Source organism: Erinaceus europaeus, chromosome 3 (genome assembly GCF_950295315.1).
Source record: "Erinaceus europaeus chromosome 3, mEriEur2.1, whole genome shotgun sequence".
Taxonomy (NCBI): Eukaryota; Metazoa; Chordata; class Mammalia; order Eulipotyphla; family Erinaceidae; genus Erinaceus; species Erinaceus europaeus.
The window spans coordinates 27,377,510-27,383,509 of NC_080164.1; positions in this window are offsets into that span (position 1 = coordinate 27,377,510).

Below are 6,000 nucleotides of genomic sequence, written 5' to 3' on the forward strand. Positions count from 1 at the left end.
GGTTAAACGCAGGTGGCGCAAAGCACAAAGACCGGCATAAGGATCCTGGTTTGAACCCCGGCTCCCCACCTGCAGGGGAGTCGCTTCACAGGCGGTGAAGCAGGTCTGCAGGTGTCTATCTTTCTCTCCTCCTCTCTGTCTTCCCCTCCTCTCTCCATTTCTCTCTGTCCTATCCAACAATGACAACAACAATAATAACTATAACAATAAAACAACAAGGGCAACAAAAGGGAATAAATAAATAAAATAAATATTTTTTAAAAAGTTAAGTTTTTTTTTTTCTTAAAAAAAAGAGAGACAGCATAGTGGGTCCTGGGGAACAGAGTAGACACCAAGAGTGAGGAAAAGAGACTGGCTTCTGCCAGCTTCGCACTTAAATCACTTGGTTTATGTAAATCTGTCAGCCTGACATCAGTCATATGCTAATTAGGTTTGTCAGCCTCAGCTGTACGCTAATTACATCCCAAAATCCATTCACGTGCTGTGTCACAATATGCCTGGTCCCCAAGTTTGTTCATTTTGATAAATACACAGATCTAGTCACATCTTGACAAAGTTAAGTTTGAATCCTATTCTTTCTTCTTCCCCTTCCCCTTCTTGTTCTCCTACCAGAGCACACACTGCTCACCTCTGTTTATGGTGATATGGAGGACTGAACCTAGGACTTTAGAGTCATGAACATGAGTCTTTTGAATAACCATTATGCTATCTTCCTCACTCTTGAATCCTACTCCTGAAAGTTTTTGTTACACCACTTCATTTTTTTATTTTTATTTTTATAAAAGACCTGTGTTGGGAGTCAGGTGGTAGCTCAGCAGGTTAAGCGCACGTGGCACAAAGTGCAAGGACTGGCAGAAGGATGCTGGTTCGAGCCCCCCGACTCCCCACCTGCAGGGGAGTCATTTCACAGTCGGTGAAACAGGTCTGCAGGTGTCTATCTTTCTCTCTCCTTCTCTGTCTTCCCCTCCTCTCTCCATTTCTCTCTGTCCTATCAACATCATCATCATCAATAACAGCAACAAAAATAACCACAACAATAAAACAACAAGGGCAAACAAAAGGGAATAAATAAATATTTTTAAAGAAGACCTGTGTTAGTACCTGCTTTAGCTAACTTGAGAAAAATTCGAAAAGGGGGTCAGGCAGTAGTGCAGCAGGTTGAGGACAGGTGGCATGAAGCGCAGGGACTGGCAAAAGGATCCCTGTTCGAGCCCCCCGGCTCCCCACCTGCAGGAGAGTCGCTTCACGAGCAGTGAAGTGGGTTTGCAGGTGTCTCTCTTTTCCCCTCTCTGTCTTCCCTTCCTCTCTTCATTTCTCTCTGTCCTGTCCAACAGTGACGACATCTGTAATAACAACAATAATAACTGCAACAACAATAAAATGAGGGCAACAAAAGGGAAAATAAATAAATATTAAAAAATTCGAAGAGGGGGCTGGGTGGTAGCACACTGGATTAAGCACATATAGTATGAAGTGCAAGGATCTGGGCAAGGAACGCGACTTGAGCCCCCCACCCCTTCCCACCTACAGGGAGGTCACTTCACAAGTGGTGAAGAAGGTCTGCAGGCGTCTTTCTCTTCCCACCCTCTGCTTTAAATTTCTCTGTCCTATCCAACAACAACAAAAATGAAAAAAATGGTCCCCAGGAGCAGTGGATTAGTAGTGCAGGTACCAAGTCTCAGCAATAAACCTAGAGGAAAAAAAAATTCAAAGAAAGGAGTTGGGCGGTAGCGCAGCTGGTTAAACGCACATGGCACAAAGCGCAAGGACCCATGCAAGGACCCATGTAAGAATCCCGGTTCAAGCCCCCGGCTCCCCACATGCAGCAGGCGGTGGGGGGTGGTGTCACTTCACAAGTGGTGAAGCTGGTCTATAAGTGTCTTATCTTTTTCTCCCCCTCTCCATTTCTCCTCCTCTCTCCATTTCTTTCAGTCCTATCCAACAATAATAACTACAACAATAAAACAACAAGGGCAACAAAAGGGAATAAATAAATATTTTTTAAAAATTCAAAGGAGACTCTCCTCTGTAACGGAAGGTGTAAAGTGAAAATAGCATTATGTTTGTTTTCTACAACATCTATCACTGCTAATCTTTTTTCTCACATAAGTTAGTGGTAATAGCTTCTTTGCACCACTGGCTTTTTGAAAGATTTCACAGGATCACTCTAGTTTCAGATAGCTGGAGAAACCTATACCTGTGAATTAAACCTATACCTGTGACTGTTAAGAAAAGGCAAAAGCAGGGGAGATAGCACAGTGGTTATACAATAAGACTCTCATGCCTGAGGCTCCAAAGTCCTAAATTCAAGTTCCCATGTGGTGGCTTCTAGAAAGCATGATGCACTCTTATATGTAAGCCACATCAATAAAAAGGCAACCCACTTTGAGAATGAACAAAGCATTTGAGTTGACGTTTTTTTTTCCAAAGGAGATCTAAGTAAATGAAAAGATACTAAACATCATCTCTGTAGAGAAATATGGACTAAAGTTGCAGTAAGATTCCTCTTCACCATCGCTAGAAAGGTGCTATTTAAGAAAAGACAAGAACAGTGGTCCGGGAGGTGGCACAGTGGATAAAGTGTTGGACTCTCAAGCATGAGGTCCTGAGTTCAATCCCCAGCAACACATGTACCGGAGTGATGTATGGTTCTTTCTAGGGTGTGATGCCTTACTATATGTGAAGCCCCAGGTCCAAACCCTGGTACCACATGATACAACATGGATGACACAGGGGAAGCTCCATGCATGATGGAGCAGTGCTCTGGTGTCTCTATCTGAAATAAAAGGAATGAGAACATACCCCAGAGCAATGGAATCACACATCTGTGAGGCTCAGGGCCGAAAACCAAAACAGTGTTTTCAAGTTTTTTTTTTTCCTAATTGTTTTATTTATATCAGCACTCACAGAACTACCACTGACTTCCATGGGCTGTCATGAATAATGACCCTTGACTCCTTTAAACATCCCAGAGCTAGCGGCAAATTCAGCATTGAAGTCAGGCCCAGCCTTTCAACATTGCAGAGTAGGTCTGTGGTTCTCCTGGTGCTAAGAGTCCACTTCTGTGATCTTTAATCCAGGCCGGTATAGGTTTCTCCGTTTCTTCTACAGGCCCTCCTCAGATTTTTCTTAGTCTCACCACTTGGAAGGCAGCGGCTCTGCTAGTGGCTTCCATCACTTTGTTCTTGTTCATCAGGAAACCAGCTGTCATGAAAGGGGACATGCCCGACTCACCCTGGCAACCATCTCCCCCACTTCCGCTGTCTGTACCTGCTTCCAGTTTTGTGTCCAAGTTAGTCACTCACCATGGTCCCTTACTGGCAATGTCACTGCCATCGTGGACTTTGCGATGAGCAAAGCAGCACTTGGGTAAGCCAAGCATGTGAGAAAACGAGGCTGTGAGAGACACTGGGACCACCAGATAGGTGAGACTGCTCTTGGGGGGAAGTGCTAGGGCGTGAAGTTGGGTGCAGTATTGCTAGGCCAGAGCAAGTCAGTGACCACGGTCAGACTTGTGCTGAGTGCATGACTGTGTGAGATGTGAACACATTTTTTTAAAAGTCTTTTTATTTTATTTTTATTAAATTTATTTATTTATTCCCTTTTGTTGCCCTTGTTGTTGTTTTATTGTTGTAGATATTCTTGTTGTCATCGTTGTTGGATAGGACAAAGAGAAATGGAGAGAGGAGGGGAAGACAGAGAGGGGGAGAGAAAGACAGACACCTGCAGACCTGCTTCACTGCCTGTGAAGCGACTCCCCTGCAGGTGGGGAGCCGGGGGCTCGAACCGGGATCCTTAGGCCGGTCCTTGCGCTTTGCGCCATGTGCACTTAACCCGCTGTGCTACCGCCCGACTCCCGTGAACACATTTTGAGAACAGTGTATCATGTGAAGGAAATCAGTCCCCAAAGGTCACATGCCACCAGACCTTTGTGAAAGTGTGCAGGAGAGGCAGATCCAAGGAGCCAGAAGGCAGATGAGTGGTTGAGCGATGCAGGGGAGGGAGAAGTTGCAAGGCATGGTTCCCGCATGGGGTACTGGAATGATCTACAATTAGTCATATATTCAGGGATACACATTATCATGTGCAAAGACTTGGGTTCAGGGCTCTGGTCCCCACCTGCAGTGGAGAGGCTTCACGAGTAGTGGAGCAGTGCCACTGGTGTCTCTTTCTCTTTGTATCTTTCACTTTTTCATTATTCCCTGGAATAGTCGTCATGTAGGTACTAAGCCCCAGCAATAACACTGAAGTAGGTGGGGGGAGGATCAGTTTTACATCCCTACACGTATTCTAAAAACCATTGAATTGTTCACATTAAAATGTCAATTTTAAATGGGAAAAAAAATGTGAATTTTAAGGGCAGGGGTAGATAGCATAATAGTTATGCAAACAGACTGTCATGCCTGAGGCTCCAAAGTCCCAGGTTCAACCCCCTGCACCACCTTAAGCCAGAACTGAACAGTGCTCTGGTTAAAAATAAAAGAAATTAAGTATAAATGGTAAAAAAAAAAAAAAAAAGAGCCAATTTTAAGGGTCTGGGTGTTAGCACAACTGGTTAAGCACACATGTTACAATTCATAAGGACCCAGGTTTAAGCGCCCGGTCCACACCTGCAGGAGAGAAGCTTCACAAGTAGTGAACCAGTGCTGCAGGTTCCTCCCCTCCCTCTCTTTTGCCTCCCTATTGGTGGGGCTCTGTGCCTGCACTATGAATGCACTGCTCCTGGAGGCCATTTTTTTCCTTTTTAGTTGCTGTTGTTGTTATTTTATTATTTTTTGGGGGGGAATTAATGTTTTACATTCAACAGTAAGTACAATGGTTTGTACATGCATAACATTCCCCAGTTTCCCATATAACAATACAACCCCCACTAGGTCCTCTGAATCCTTCTTGGTCCTGTGTTCTCCCCACCCATCCACCCCAGAGTCTTTTACTTTGGTGCAATACATCAATTCCAGTTCAGGTTCTACTTGTGTTTTCTTTTCTGATCTTGTTTTTCAACTTCTGCCTGAGAGTGAGATCATCCCATATTCATCCTTCTGTTTCTGACTTATTTCACTCAACATGATTTTTTCAAGGTTCATCCAAGATCGGCTGAAAACGGTGAAGTCACCATTTTTTACAGCTGAGTAGTATTCCATTGTGTATATATACCACAACTTGCTCAGCCACTCATCTGTTGTTGGACACCTGGGTTGCTTCCAGGTTTTGGCTATTACAAATTGTGCTGCCAAGAACATATGTGTACACAGATCTTTTTGGATGGATATGCTGTTGTTGTTATTGTTATTGCTGTTGCTGGATAGGACACAGAGAAATTGAGAGAGGAGGGGAAGACAGAAAGACAGACACCTGCAAGTCTGCTTCACTGAAGGGGGGCTCGAACCAGGATTCTTACTGTGGTCCATGTGCTTCGCACCATGTGCGCTTAACCCACTATGCTACCACCAGGCCCCATCTCTCTCTTTTTCTTCCTCTCTATCTTCCCCTCCCCTCTCAATTTCTTTCTGCATCTAAATGATAAATAGAACATTGAAAAATAAAATAAACTGTCAATTTTTAGGTATGATATGTAAATTATATCTTTTTTTTTCTTTGAAAAAGAAAATTTCTTTACCTTTTGGATAAGATAGTTTTAAAATTGCCAAAACAGTACATGACAGCTATACAGTAAAAGTACAATAAAGACCTGAGTGTTTTTTAAAAATATTTTAAAATATTTATTTATTTTCTCTTTTGTTGCCCTTGTTTTTTATTGTTGTGGTTATTATTATTGTTGTTATTGATGTTGTTGTTGTTAGATAGGACAGAGAGAAATGAAGAGAGGAGGGAAAGACAGAGAGGGGGAGAGAAAGATAAACACTTGCAGACCTGCATCACTGCCTGTGAAGCGACTTCCCTGCAGGTGGGGAGCCAGGGGCTGAAACCCGGATCCTTACCGCCTGTCCTTGCACTTTGTGCCACGTGCGCTTAACCCGCTGTGCTACGCCTGACTCCCTG